The sequence below is a fragment of the Podarcis cretensis genome (genome assembly GCF_951804945.1).
Source record: "Podarcis cretensis genome assembly, chromosome: 9".
Classification (NCBI taxonomy): domain Eukaryota; kingdom Metazoa; phylum Chordata; class Lepidosauria; order Squamata; family Lacertidae; genus Podarcis; species Podarcis cretensis.
In genome coordinates this window covers 30,764,797-30,780,687 of record NC_137178.1, presented here as the reverse complement: position 1 = coordinate 30,780,687, position 15,891 = coordinate 30,764,797, and the positions used below count along the sequence as shown (strand labels likewise).

Sequence of the window (15,891 nt, the reverse complement as noted above, 5' to 3'; positions counted from 1 at the left end):
GACTTGTACACTAAGAATTGGACTGAGACCACAAAGGTTGTTAAATCCAGATGATCATGGCTTCTAGCCATTACAAATATGAGATGCATTTCAATCTGTGGCCTGCAGGCAAAGGGGATCTGTATCACATTATCAACCCCCTCAAGCCATTCAGTCCCCTCACTTGGCTCCATCTTGTTGAAACTCCCTACCCTGTGGCATTCATGCAGCTGCTGCTGCATTCTTGTTTTCAAGCCGAAATGAATTTTTGCCTCTTTTCTAATTACTCGTAAAGCTTTGTTGTCAGCTGATATTCCTTTACATTTTATTGGTGAGACATGATGATACAATATTAATGCCAAGTGACAGAATGATAGATTCTCGCAAAGGCCTAGTGGAAACTGACAGATGAACTGGGCATTTCCCGCCCGCCCCTTCTGTTTCGTTTAGAAATATGTTGAGCTAAAAAACAAGGATTATAAATGAACTTGGGGACATTTACATCTGCTTCTAAACTGTGTGTGCAGAGTTAAAAAAAAAGTTCAGACCAAAACCTCAGATTTATTTTTTTATAAAGTCATAGTCTTATAGGGATCTTTGGATCTATATCTAAATGTTGTGGCTTGGGCAACCTGGCTTGGTTTCAATGGGAAACTAAAGAAACCTGAGAAATCTGTGCAAATCGTTTATTAAATTCCTGGTGGTGCTGTTGAAAGGACAAGGCTATAAATACTAACTCAGGGCAGCATTAAAGACCATCTATCATTTGGGGGTTAAACTATTAAACCACCTTCAAATATGCTGTAGGAGAAAATTAGCAGGCAGAGGCTTGCCTTTCTTGTGTTCCCTAAAACTTTTGTTCTTTCCACCCTCCCTAATCTTTTCCTGCCAGAAGACAGCTTGATTTTGAAGCAAGCCACTTACTATATCTCAGCCCTAAGTGCACACTGTTATATAGACTTTTGCCTAGCACTGTCTTATTATTAAACCAGGTGCACACAGGCCTGCCAAATGAAAGACAATTGCAAACATCCTAATGGGGGAATGTAAGTAGAACCATTTGTGTAACCTTGACATGGATCCCTATGCCGTAGCTTTGAAAGCTTGTGCATTGCAGGTATGCAATATGTAGGTATGCAGGCAACCACAACACATTTGTACAATTTTCTGCTGCTTTCCACTGTTCTCTGGACTTTGGAATGTTGCTCTGCCTTTTATTCCAGGCTAAGTTGGTTTTATCCCAGTTATATGTCAGCATTCCCCATATTATTTTAAGCATAGCTGGACACACAGAAGGAGACACAAATATATGGCCGTGCACAAATATACATACAGTGGTACCTCGTTTTACAAACTTAATCCGTCCCAGAAGTCCGTTTTTAAACCTAAAACGAGGCATGCTTTCCCTAATGAGGCCTCCCACCACTGGTGCCCTTCCACCGTTCAGCTTCCGCTCATAAACAGAGGTAAAGTTCGCAAACCAGAACACTACTTCCTGTTTTGTGGAGTTTGTAAACCGAATAGTTCGTAAACAGGACTGTTCATACACCGAGGTACCACTGTATACATTTCTATGTTCTATCTAGATGTTATTATTTAATTTTGTCTCTTTCAGTCCACCTAGTTATCTTTAACATAGGGAAAACTGAACTCAATGGGAGGAAGGGTGGGATAAAAAGTTTATGTGGTTTTTTTTAAAAGAGTAATTTTCACTAAACATAAAATAAACTGTTGATATGGCATCCAACAGGTAAAATGTAATGTGTTCAGAAATGGTATTTAGGGACCTTTTTTGCTACCCCTCTGGGTGTGTGCTATATATTCCCTTCCACATATTTTTGGATCTACCATGTATATCCATATGTCTTCCCTTGCATCTTTCCATGCAAGTTGATGGGAATTGTACTCCAAAACTTCTGGAGGGCACCACACTGATGTAGACTGCTGAAAGGTGTATAATTTTGACTGTGCTGTAGGTTTATGATTGCGATGATGCTCCCAAGTCTTTCACCACCAACAGCCCAAGAGATCCCACCACACCTTCTACTGGCTGCAAGTCTCAGCCCTCGCTCACAGTGTCAAAATGCCCAGTTGATACAACCTTATTATGCTCATGTCCATGGGTATATAGAACTTTACTGTGTATCAGCAAATTACAGATATATCTTGATGGATGTAAATCCGTTTAAGATATATGTGTACAGATGGAAATTAGAATACCCAGTTTCCCTTGTGCCACAGGATCTCAAGGTGGCATAAACTTGTTTCTTCTACCCATTTCTTCCTCACAACAACCATGAAAGGTAGGCTATACTGAGAGATAGCAATTGACTGAAGTGAAAACTTCATGGCTGAAAGATGACCTCCCAGGTCCTGGTCTAACCATTACACCACAAGACTGGCTCTCGTTTTATGTTTTACTTGTTAGATGTTGCATCAAATATCTAAAACACTAGTTGAAGCACACACAAAAGAAAACGACCCAGCATTTTGGTTTACGCTACCCAGGCTTTAAAAATAGTACTTGCATTTCTTCACCTATCACTTAATGAGTAACTAAAATGTTAAGTTTTCCTTGACTTCACCTCATTCATCTAAATCTTCCAGCCGGTCATTTACAGTCTGCCAAAGGGCTGGCACCTCATATGTTGTCACTTAATGATGGCATACTACACTGGACTTTCTAGAAAGTACTAATTCAGCACCAAAACACCTATAAACGAAACCAAGCAGACAGCTTGCTGGAGCTGACATCAAAATGCTCATGACAGGAGACACAGGGAAAAAAATGACAACTGAAACATCTTGCAGAACCCAGAAAGAAAATCGAATGAAGCACAGAGGAAAGAAAGTGGGCCAGGATGTTTGGAACATCAGATAAACAGTAACTGACAGGTCATTTTAAATCAAGAGAAAGGGGGAGGAGGACTGGAGCACTAAAGTGGAAATAGGCAATTATCTTTCTGAGTGAACTAGACGGTTCAAAGTGAGTCACTGCAAGTTGAAGGGAATGCAAACAACAGCATGGCGAGAAGGTGAAGAAACCTGAGGCTGCTTCTGAAGAGCTAGGAGTGAATCTATATTACCGAAACAGAAATAAAAATGTGTTTAAAATATATGGACGGGTAGGGAAGCAACAGCATTGGGGGTGCACAGAACAGCCAAGTGCATCCTGGAAGTTTTGTTTCACATTAGGTTTCACAGTGTATTTCGCATTCTAAACATAGAGTATTTTCACACCACACACATTCAAAGCACTATGATACCACTTTAAATAGTCATGGCTTCCCCCAAAGAATCCTGGGAGCAGGTTCTTAAGCATGCGAAGACCCTTATTCCCCTCACAGAACCCTCACACCCTTGTAACAACTCTTCTACTTTTCTGAAAGACTCCTATGAAATTACTGAATGAGGCCCCTCTAAAATTACTAAGAGGAAAGCCATACACAAAATTAAAATATTTATTTGTGGCACTCTTCTCTTTTCCCAAATAATTCAAGGTGGTGTACATGGTTCTCTCTCTCATGTAAACACCATTTTATCCTTGCAATAACACTGTGAGATAGGTTAGCCTAATAAATAGTAACTGGCCTGTGGGCACTCAATAAGTTCTATAGCTAAGTTGATGTTTTGTGAACCTAGTCCTTGTCTAATACTTTTAAGCACTAACCCAAACAAATACATGTTAATATGCAAATACATGCAAACTCTGGTTTTTGTCTAACACCCTAACATGCATCATTATCCCTAGTTTAGCCAAAATGTTATTGTTATTATTTTGCAGTGGTTGATTCTTGTACTTCACTCAAGCCTAGCACCGATCTGTTTCATATGTTCTCAGTCAATGCCACGAACAGATACTGGTGACAAAGATTTAGCTTTGTTTGGACAGCTTTTGTGCAAGTGCAAACATTCAGAGCATGAAATCTAATGAGATTGGCAGGCCTTGCAAAATTAAAGGCAGATGGCAGGGCTTCAAACAATCACAGTGCAAATCCTTCGCCATGTACCATGATACATAAGACATGTCTCCACCTTCCGCTGCTGTCACTTCAATTGCAGGAAGTGGGAGGAGGGGACATGAGGTCATTTGTGCCTTGTAACACAGGGATTCTGCAAAACAGGAATTAAGCAGGAAGACCCCGTGCCAATTTTGTTGTGGGGGGGGGTGGAGGTTCAAGTAGCTCTTGACTGTAGCTCAAGATTTTCCGTTGATGTGATCCTGCTACAGGGGCTAAAGTATGTTGAAACTGGGTCCTTCCGGACAGATGGCAACAATATGATTGCACCAGCCAGCTATCACATTTGGTTGCCATCTGGTTCCACCAGCTCGTGTATTCCCTCAAGCAGAAATAGATCAACCCAAAGCCATAGCCAATCCATCATGAGAAACACCTGTACATAAGTATGCTTAAATAAACTTAAAATCTGAAAGCATTTTAAGCTTAATTCAGGATTAGGCCCCAACAGACTTCCTAATGGGCCGGGCAGGGACTGCTGTGTTATCATATTAGCTGCATATTATGAACCTAAGTTGCTTATTATTATTATTATTATTATTATTACACATATGGGAAGGAGAAATTCCCTTCCTACTTTCAAAGGCAGGGATTTTTTTCCCAGTGGAACTCATTGGAACTCAGTTCCAACACCTCTCAGGTGTGCACAACTTCTATTTTAAGAAAACAAGGGTGAGTTCTGGCACCTCTTTTTCTAGCAAAATAGCACTTGGTAGGAGGGCAAACTTTTCATGGGTGCTGACATAAATTTTCACAAGCACTATTGCACCATTTCACAGATACCACATAGTGAGCAGGTCTAGGTGACTGAGGGTCACAATTTGCATTTAAAGATGGCCCTGGATTTCTGTGTGATCATACTTCCATTGTATTTTCTTCCCTATGTCCTCTTGAAAAAGGCCAGGTAATTACTACCAGCAGGTTGTCATAGATCTCAGAAAGATCAGATATAATGGTATCCAAGGCTACCTAATATTTACACACAGCCATGTCTGTTGAGAAACATGATTTAGCAAGAGTGCATCTGCTTCAGCACCCATGATCTAGATAACATACATTCAGCGAAGGTCTCTTGTATAATAGGACTGATTATGTACACCCAGTGGACTTGCATTAAATGTGCTTTACAGCTCAGGAAATGCCATACCTTAGTCCATTATGAGCCTCTCAAAAATTAAATAAGGATTTTCCACCTTTCAAGGCATTTGAGACAATCTGATTATAAATCAAGCAACCTACTGTCATAAATAGGCCTTTGATAGAAATATTTCAGTATGTACAGTGCATACTTTGTTATAACAAGCAATTTACACACTCAGAAAGGCTATTATACAAGGGATTAGGGTGATAATTAAGTACCTGAGACTATTAAACCTTGTCCTTAACACAGTCTAAAGAGCAGGGCACTTTATGTGAAATGTATACCTAGAATATAATGGGGCTCATTGTTGGTAAGTGCCAAGAGATAGCAGTTTTAATTCACCGATATAATCTTACAGCAGCAAACTCTGTTATGAGAGAAGATGTGTACATGAAATTAGAGGGATTTGAAGAACAAAAAATATTAGTTTAATGAAAGACACTAATTAAAACAAACCATCCTAGCAAGCTGAAGGCACTTTTATACCCTCAGCCTTAAAAGCAGAGAGTACTTTGCTTTAGGTAGAAAGAACTGAGGGTGCAAGTCAGCACTCATTAGTGCATACCTTCCAACATTTCTCTGATGAAAATAGGGACGTCCCATTCCATAATAATTTTACAAAATATCCCACCCATCTTACTGGGTTGCCCCAGCCACTCTGGGCATCTTCCAACATACAGTAGTACCTCGGGTTAAGAACTTAATTCATTCCGGAGGTCCGTTCTTAACCTGAAACTGTTCTTAACCTGAAGCACCACTGTAGCTAATGGGGCCTCCCGCTGCCGCTGCGCCGCCACCGTGCAATTTCTGTTCCCATCCTAAAGCAAAGTTCTTAACCCAAGGTAATATTTCTGGGTTTGCAGAGTCTGTATTTCTGGGTTAGCGGAGTCTGTAACCTGAAGCATATGTAACCTGAGGTACCACTGTATAGAAAAAGGTAATTAAACATTTAAGAAAACCTTCCCTATACAGGATTGCCTTCAGATGGCTCGGAAGTCGGATCACTCCATATCCTCCAACATTTCTCTAATGAAAACAGGGATGTCCTAAGGAAAAGTGGGACATTCTGGGATCAAATCAGAAACCAGGATGGCTTCTCTAAATCAGGGACATCCCTGGGAAATAGGGACACTTGGAGAGTCTGTTAGTGACTTTCTGAACAATATGTAGGCCTATTAAATTCAGAACTAAAGCTACAGAAGCTTTCCACCAGGTTGGTGAAGAGATAATTGTAGCAGAGGCAACATTGCAAAGGTTTAACATATTTGGTTTAACAGAAAAACAACGACATATACTGTCTAGAAGCAATGGCTTCTGGCAAGTCTGCAAGTTAGTGACACAAATGGTGGTACCATCAGGCCAGGACTTTGGGATAGATGTCCAATACAATGAGCAGGAAGGCCCCCAGCGCAGCAAAGCAGACTTAACACATCAAGGTACAATCTAAAGACGGGGGTATCCCATAGGACCATTAAGTCCCAAGTCAAAGGGTGTTTTTGAATTACATAGCTGCAACCACTGACCTCAAGTGAGAGTCTAGACTACAAGCAGGAGTCAAATGAAGAAATAGCTTCAACCTCATCAGCCATGTGGATAGTTCTAGACATGGTTAACATTGTCATCCAAACATTCATCCAGTCAATTCAGTAGATGAGTATTGCAATGAAGACAGAGATCTGTACATCTGTGTAGACAAAGTACACAGAAAGCTACTTTCATTCATCAATCTCTCTTGTGGGATCAGGGCAACAGAGTTGGAGGAAGGAAGCCTTGATGTTTGACTAATCTTTTTTAATAGGGTTAACTTCCTTACCATATTTAAATTTAAAGATAGGGGGCAGTTCATGTCTCTCTTTGTCACCACGTCAAAGCAAAACTGCATTCTCTTATGATCTGGTGTATGTCTCTACTCTGTTCCCTTTTATCCTGAATATCATGTGACATTAGGGTTTCCACCACTTAGTCATCATTCTTATGGGCTATTCATTTTCAGGAGCTGTGTGAATAAATCCTTTTAAACTTGCTTTGTATATTTGTTTGCTTCATTTACCAAAATTCAAAATTCTTGTAATATTTGATAGCAGTAAAACTTATAAGCAGTTTACAATAAATATGAAAATTGTCAATAAGAAACAGTTAACAATTTAAAACTTAAAAAAACAATTAAAATTAACAGTAAAACATACTAAAACCCATCAAGATATACATGTAGTTCATGTAGATGTTGATGTTCTTTGATGAGGTCATGGTCTTTGGCTAGTACATCAAAAGTTTATGATGATGTTTTTCATTCTTTTTATTAAGGCAGAATTTTGCACAAACAGACCTCAGTCTACCTTCAGTTTTAGAAATATGTGCTTAACAAGGGAGAGGAAGGATTTGAGAGGAAGAATAAAGCCCCAGTAAGTATGTTTTCGAACATGGGAACATTAATAGTGGATTGTTTTGAACAAATATAATGTGCAGTGTTGATACTTTATCATGTCTGAACTGAAAAAACAGATATTGTGGTTTAGGATAGTAAGGGCCTGGAGCAGCTACGTAAGTCTGTTTTCCAATTCCACAATAATTAACTGAAATAACTGAAATAATGATACTATATATGCATAATGACATCATGGCCACAATAAGCCTCTTGGCATCCTCAATGTTTTTATCCATTCATATGGTGAGCGGCTGGACTGTCCATAAGTTGTCCAATGCCAAAGTAGCAAGCAATCCTGGGTCACCTGAGAGCACCAGTTCCCCTTGGTTTCGCTCGCATACCTTCAACTTGTCTCTCAGGTATACATCTTGTCTGTAACAACTAACTGTCAGGAGTTGGCAAGCCAGAACAAGGTTTGCAGGACCAGTCACCACCCTCTATTGATAGTGAAAGGTAAGTATCCTGGCCTTCAGCTAAGGTGCTGTTGGATGTGGGGGGAAATTAAGTCCTCTGTATCCCAATGTATCAGGACAACCCCTTTCACTTAGTGGCAGCCTTCAGTTTTTTCAAGACCTTCCAATTAACACTGAAAATCCAGAGTCAGATGTCTTTCTATTTATAAAATCACAAATAATTGCCTTCCCCTTTTGTTCACCTAGAAATCCCCCTTTAAGCAGCACCCAGGATTTTATTTTCCTCTCTCTAGAGGTGTGCAATTCCACTTCCTTCAAATTGTTAAGAGGGTTCCGGCTGGTCTCTACTCTGCCCAGAATACTCTCTTCCTCCTCTCATGTGGAGAATGAGAAAAGAGAACCCTGGACTGAGGAAAATAGCACTTTTTTCACTGCAAGCAAGTTAGTGTGTACACATTCTGATTCTCTCCCTTGTCAGCTTCTAATGCTCCCCCATCCCACTCCCCAAAATACTGAAGCTGATTGTGGTATCATAGCTCCCTTCCCTTTCCTCTGAGGTAAATTCAGCAACTCATTCTGCAATTTGCCTTTTTCTTTTTGCTTTATCAATAAAAACCCAATTTTCTGGGTAAGCTCTGGCCTTAGAATCAGATGGTCATGGAGTCAGAAGGGACTTCAAGGATTATCTAATCCAACCCCCCACAATGCAAGAATCTTTTTGCCCAATGTGAGACTCAAACTCACAACCCTGAGAGTCTCATGCTGTACCAACTGAGCTATCTGTCGTGATGGACTAAGCATTTTAAAGGTAAGGTTTGGTGCTTTCTTCTTCTGTTTTGAATCCTTCCTTTTTTCAGGGCTGATTCTAATTTCTCTTTCAGGGCTTGGGCTCCCTTCCAACTCTATGATTGGGTGAAAGGGTGTCAATCTATCAGCTCCACCCAGAACATAAGCCAGGAAGTACATGGTGGAGTTTGCACCCAAGCTAGGAAAATCCACTTCTAACTAGTGGGTCCACAGAAGTGAGATTATCACAAGTGTGTGGAAATGTGTGGTTAGTGACGATGGAAAAGCAGAACGTACACCCTTGTGCAAATTAATTGAAACAAAGCATGTTTTCTATCTTATTTGTAATCCTGTACTCAAAACAAACATGAAAAGTCAGTTGATCATTATGGTGTCGGAAGCCTGCAGCCAATAGAAGGAATGATGCGCTCGCCACAATATATTGAGGTTCTACGAAAGAGAATTATTCCAGAGCTGGAAAAGAGGTATCCTGACAGTACCGTGATATTGCAGCAGGACCTAGCCGCCTGTCACACATCAAAAGTGGTGAAGAAATTCATGGCAAAGCAGCAAAGACAGGTACTTGATTGGCCAGGGAATTCCCCGGATGTAAATCCCATTGAGAATTTGTGGGCTACAGTGGTACCTCAGGTTACATACGCTTCAGGTTACATACACTTCAGGTTACAGACTCTGCTAACCCAGAAATAGTGCTTCAGGTTAAGAACTTTGCTTCAAGATGAGAACAGAAATCGTGCTTTGGCGGCGCGGCGGCAGCAGGAGGCCCCATTAGCTAAAGTGGTGCTTCAGGTTAAGAACAGTTTCAGGTTAAGTATGGACCTCCAGAACAAATTAAGTACTTAACCTGAGGTACCACTGTATATGCAAAAGTCGCCTCTGTGCTATGGAGAAGCTCATTCACGCGCTGATTCATGTGTGGTACAGGGATCCAAAATCAACAGTGACTGTTAGAAACTAGTAGACTCTACGCCAAACTGTGTTCAAATGCTGCTTAAAAATAGCAGAGGTCATATCTGTTACTAATGTACATATATGTGAGTTTTGTACATATATATGTGAGTTTTGTACAATAAACTACATTGTTTGTTTCAATTAATTTGCACAAGGGTGCACAATGGCAGAGACTTCCACTACAATACCATGAATGGCAAAGACAGCTCCTGCTCGCATTTGATTCCTGCAGCTTGCTGGTGAGGAGGAAGGCAGAATCCCTGGGTATATTGCGTTAGGATTTTAACATAATACAAAAATGTGCTCTGGACCATTCATTTGCCTGAGGAAATAAGCACAGGGAAACAGAAAACTACCACAAGACTTGTAGAGTTTTCACAGAGCTCAAATCATATCACATACCAGTTTCTGCTAAATGTTCACATCAAGGCCTCAGCCACATGTACAATCTATGGCTTTTTGTTCCACCCTCAAAAATACCAGATACCCACACCTGACATATGAACATAATTCTAGTTTTTGAGATCCAAGATATACTGGGGGATGGAAGGGGAAGAAGTCTATGCCAAAGAAGTGTGGGTTTGATGCGACTCCAAAGGGTTTGCACCAAATATTGAGAAGGAAAGCAAGCTAATTTTACAGAGATTTTCAGCTCTGTGGAAGCAAGAGGAAGCCTGTTGTTGAACAAAGCCCAGAATACAGCTGCAGGAGGATCACTTTTATGGGATGATAAACAGAGGAAAGTTTTTTGCCTCTTGTCCTTGGGGACTTCTGCTTTCAGTATGCATTTCAAGAGCAATACTGTTACTGTTCCAAACTGAATTGCAAGACAGCATTTCTAGTCTTGTGGAAGATTTGAAGATGTTTTGAAAGCATTGGCCTCTTTTTTTAAAAAAAAAAAAACTGTTTTTATGAGGAAGACCACAATTTTGCATTTTGTGCACATGTGTGCATGTGAGTGCATGTGCTGTAATTTAAAGGAAGTCTCACTTTCAGAGAAAAACCACGAGTGGTGTGAATAATATGGTTATGGCTTCCTCCCGTTTGGCAGGGCAACAGGAGTTCAGCAGAAGCCAGCCGCTGTGGTTTGACTCTCTCCCTGATAATGACAGACCTTCCCTCCACCTCAGGAAAACGCAACACTCTAAAAACAAGGAGGAAGAAAAGGAGAGCCATTTCCTTGCCAACACCGGTAGCCGGGAGGCCTGGAATGATGCCATAAGATACCCTGCTATTTATTGCCCATTTCCACACCATAGGAAGCAAGGGAAATGCTTGCCAAAAATAAGAAAAGAAACCCTCCCTGATTCCTGTTTGACTTAACATTTGACAGGACAAAGTCAAGGATAATTCTAGCTCTCTCTGTTTGGAAGTTTCATGCTTTCCTTTCCTTTGCTCCTTAGAAGCAAATGGGATTTTAGGGTATCAGTGCTTTCAAATGAAAAGGTGATCGGTTCGTATTTGGATTTTACTTGCATTCCTTTTGTATTTTGCTCACATCTTTCTCTTCCAAAAATATGTAAAGCACTACAATATTAACAATTAAATATGATCTCAATTACTTCTGCATACAACTCCATGCAGTTGCACAGCTTCTGTGACTATATAGATTCTCCCAGGTTCCTACAAGAAACCACTTGCACTGTTCATTGTACATGGCTGACGGCCAACTACAACAAAATTGGATGGAATCTCTGCCACAATAAAAGGTCTATTTAATGAACACAAATTTATCCCCTCTCTCTGCAGTTCCACCCTGGATAAGTTAGAGCAGGGGTCCCCAAACTTTTTGAATCTGAAAGCGCCTTGGGAACTCTAAGAAACAGTAATGAGCACCACAAAACACCCATTTCACAAAAGAAAAAACTGGTGATGCTCACAAGCCCCCACCAAACAACAGGCAGAATAACGACACTAAAAAAAAACCAAATAAAGCACATACAAAATATTAGGCAACCCCAACACTACCACCAAGCACTATCATGAGGTTGATTGTAGTCTCACTAACAGCCATATTCTGATTGCATCCTGACACATTACATTCTGACACTATCACTCAGTAGTAGCTTCTAGGTAAGGCAAGGCTTTTAGGTAAGGTCAAAGGTAAAGGATCCCTGGATGGTTAAGTCCAGTCAAAGGCAACTATGGGGTTGTGGCATACATCTTGTTTTCAGGCAGACGGAGCCAACATTTGTCCACAGACAGCTTTCTGGGTCATGTGGCCAGCATGACTAAACCGCTTCTGGCGCAATGGAGCACCGTGACGGAAACCAGAGCACATGGAAATGCCATTTACCTTCCCGTTGCAGCAGTACCTATTTATCTACTTGCACTGGCATGCTTTTCAACTGCTAGGTTGGCAGGAGCTGGGACCAAACAATGGGAGCTCACCCCGTCACGGGGATTTGAATTGCTGACTTTCTGATCGGCAAGCCCAAGAGGCTCAGTGGCATAGTGTGGGTTGCCAGTGCCCGGGGCCATGCAAAAGGAGAAGGGAGGAAAATGGACGGAGTATGCATGAGTACTCAATGCCTAACAGCACCCGTGTCACCTAGGAGATCACAGCTGCAGAGATAAGAAAAGTTGATCCATTGTCTGAAGAGGTCGCTTCCAGAGCTCAGTGACGGAAATGCACAGCTGTATTGAGGCAGCACTGGGTGCTGAAATTTTGCATCCCTAATAATTTTGTGCCTGGGGCAACCGCCCCTGTGGCCCCCTCTCATGCTACAGCACTGCCAAATGTTGAGAATGGAGACTGAGTGGCTATATTAAGCATACACAGAAGAGGTTATTCCTTCATAAATCCACCTATTTACCACCACTGTCTCATGCACACTGCAGTATTCAACTCATTTGTGCCACTCCCAGTCAATCCGCTTTGTGTAAGCTGGTGATGATGTGGAACTCATGGGAAAGGAATTGTGACCTGGCTAGATGCTTAGGCACATAACCACTGTACCATACTCCATCAGAAGTATCTTTGTGTGAACAGGCCCTTAGTAGCAATGGAGCTACATTCTGTTTATTTAGAAGCTTGAGTGGAAACAATGCAAAAGAGCTATCCAGCTCCCTTACTTGCTTCTGCAAAGTCTCATTTCCTCTATAAACTAGCTAGATTATTCCCAGTTTTGTGTGTGTGTGTGTGTGTGTGTTACGATAAGCAATGACACTAATCAATCAAACTGATGATTATTCCTTGCCCGACTATGCAGAAGCAAATGCCATTTATTCACCATAATTCAGGAAGATAAAAGACTGATATGCTTATTTGAAAGCCATGTATGGGATCTTCAGCTCCTTGGGAGGGAAGGTGGGATATAAATCAAATAAATAAGCATACCTTGCAAGCAGCTCCTCGTCCTTTTTTCTGTCTTTCTCTGGTGCATGGCTGGCACTGTGCAAGAAGATGTACAACTGCCTAGAAAAGACCAAAAGAGATGGAGATTGCAGTAGGGCTGGGGAAAGCCATGGTTATAGGATCATTTATTTATTTATTTATGTCCTTGAGCTGCAAGAAGTGCTTTATATTCCCATGGAGTGCTGTTAGAAAATTCCCTGGACCCAGGAAAACAGAAAACCATTGTGAACACATGTACCTTCTCTTTGAAATTGCTAAGGTTGCAAGTTGCTCTGGTTCTCCAGATGGATATAGCACTGTGCATTTTTACAGTGTTTGAACTTGCCCCGCTTAGAATTCAATTTCCTCTTCTGATAGGCACGCAGGTAAATATCGCCAATGGCTCTAATGTATATTTGTCCATCTTGAACACCATACAGAAATATTGTTGCTGTGTGCAATTGACACAAAGAACTGTTTATATAATATATAACAATCACCTGGCATCCTCTATCAAACTTTTTAGGAGCCATCAAATTTAATTTCCCCTTCGCACAATAAAACAGCAAGAGGAAACTTTAATAGAATGCATTATGTAACAGGTTCTATAAAAACAGCAGACCCGGCCCGGCACTGGAGCACTTCCTTCCGGAGACCCAATAACTTGTGCTGAAAGGATACTTGCTGGCTACCATGGCAACTGCAAGAGATGACACTAAGGGGAAAACAGCAACAAAAGGATCTCTTTTTTGTCCTCAGGAAAACAAGGTCTGGCTTCAGACTTGTGATACAGTGTGAATGCAGAGAAAGAGAGAGAAAATCATTTAGCAATTCTACTCAGGTTCCAGTGACATTGCAAAGCTTCAATGTTTGCTGTGCAGTTTTGCTCCTTAGCTTTGTGCAGAGGATGTGGGGGGGGGGGCATTTAGCAAATGTGTTTTTGAAATTGATGTGAATTTCAGTGCCTGTCTGCATGCAAAATCTCCTTCCAATCCCGCTTTCCCACAAAACATTTTTACTTCCTTTGTCACATTTAACTGTAAAAGGCTCCTTTGTCTTTCTGAGTCTGTCATGCTCTGCATTTCATTGCCCAGGAGACAGCTGTTTTCAAGGCCTTTCTAAAGTGGGGGAGGGGGGTTGTAAACAACTCCAAAGCCTAGACAGGGGCACACAAACATTACCAGGCTCATCATCCTCATCAGCCACAGAGAGAAACAGCCAGAGCCTTCTCAATACGGCTTAGGGAAACCAAAGATTTAAAAGAATCACAGAACTCGAAGCAGGGAAGAGCCAAAGGACAACAGAATAAACTCTCATTGATTTTAGAAGCAGAGTTGGCCATATATTGACATTCACTTTGGCTCATTATTGTCCAATAATGGCTGCTTCTTATGATCAAGGATAACAAAATTAGATACACAGCTTTCAAAACAACAACAACAACTAGCTATCTAAAATTGCAATCTGTCAGGATCAGACAGCTCCCCAGATGATTTTCTTCTTTTTCTGGGCACAAGAGAAATAGACAAGATGTTTTTGAATCATGGAATATTAGAGTTGCAAAGGACCACGAGGGTCATCTAGCCCAACGCCTTGCAATGAAGGAATCTTTTGCCCAACGTGGGGCTCGAACAACCCTGAGATTAAGAGGCACATTCTCATTGTCATGAATGGCTCAGTGCCAAAATATTTCACCTGGAAAACAATCTGCTTCCTTTACCATGTCCATTGCATTACTACAGGTTATCAGGGCTGACATGGAAATTTTCATATTGGAGAAAATTAAGTACTGGCATTTCTTATGGCTCCATGCTTTACATCAATGGCCTTTGCAAACAAAATATATTGTTTTTATGAAATTTGCTGATGATACAAAGCTGAGATGCTGTATCATCAATATAGACGAAGATCTGGAAGTTTTTAACACATTAACTGGATGACATTATGGACTAATGGAACTGGGGTGAAATGTAGTACTGTTGTCAATTTAAGAACTAGCAATGAGAACTGTTGATATGGAAAGGCTCAACAACTGAACCACAGAAGATGAAAGAGTCCTGGAAGTCTCTGGAATACTTTAGATATTCAAAAGATGGAACAAGAGGAGAATCACATGTGACTTCCACTTCCCAGATAGCCAGTTTTATCTTAGGAAAAAGTGCATTTTACCCATTGAGATACATATTGTCAGGGCTGCCCGAGGTCCCAGCTCACAAAGGACCAACGCCAGTCCGTTGTTATATACGAAAGTCTTTATTGAAACGCAGTTTCGATTTCAAAGCCGCGGCGTGCAGCCCTACGTCTTAAACCCTAGACCGCTGAAGCTCCGTCTGAATCTCCATCCCCCAGACACCAGTTTATGACTCTAGCCTTGCTCCACCTCTTCCTTTGCTCTTTCCTCCTCTGGGTCCGCCTGTCCGCTGGGGTCTTGCCCTTTCTACACTCTTCTGACGCTGAGTCCCCTGAGTCTTCCCCCTCCCTCCGGCGGGCTTTAGGACCTGGTTCCCAATCCGGGTTACCTGCTGTGACCCGCGCCTGTACATTTGAATTTGGCGCGCGCACCCAGCCGGCAACCTTCCTCCTAACCGTTACACTGCTCCTGTCACTGCTTCCCCCTTCAGAGAGGCTAGCTGGACCTGACTTCCCCTCCGTTCCCTCACTCTGTGATGGAGGCGTGGCCAGCCCTGATTCATCTTCTCTCCCTGCTGGAGGAGAAGCTGGTCCTGATACATGAGATTCTCCACCCCCCCCCACTACGCTCTGGTGGAGGAGCCGGTCCTGATCTCTCGCTGCTGCTTTGGGAGTCCCCGCTGGCCCCT

At 41.6% G+C, this 15,891-nt stretch overlaps 1 long non-coding RNA gene across 2 annotated transcripts in view; it reads right to left on the bottom strand.

Moving 5' to 3' along the window:
* The window catches only part of LOC307224084, a 153,487-nt gene that overhangs the window by 80,372 nt on the left and 57,224 nt on the right, over positions 1-15,891 (bottom strand). For both annotated transcript variants that reach the window (XR_013842412.1, XR_013842413.1), the window contains exon 2: positions 13,076-13,153. This is a non-coding gene — a long non-coding RNA (uncharacterized lncRNA). The remainder of the gene's footprint in view (positions 1-13,075; positions 13,154-15,891) is intronic.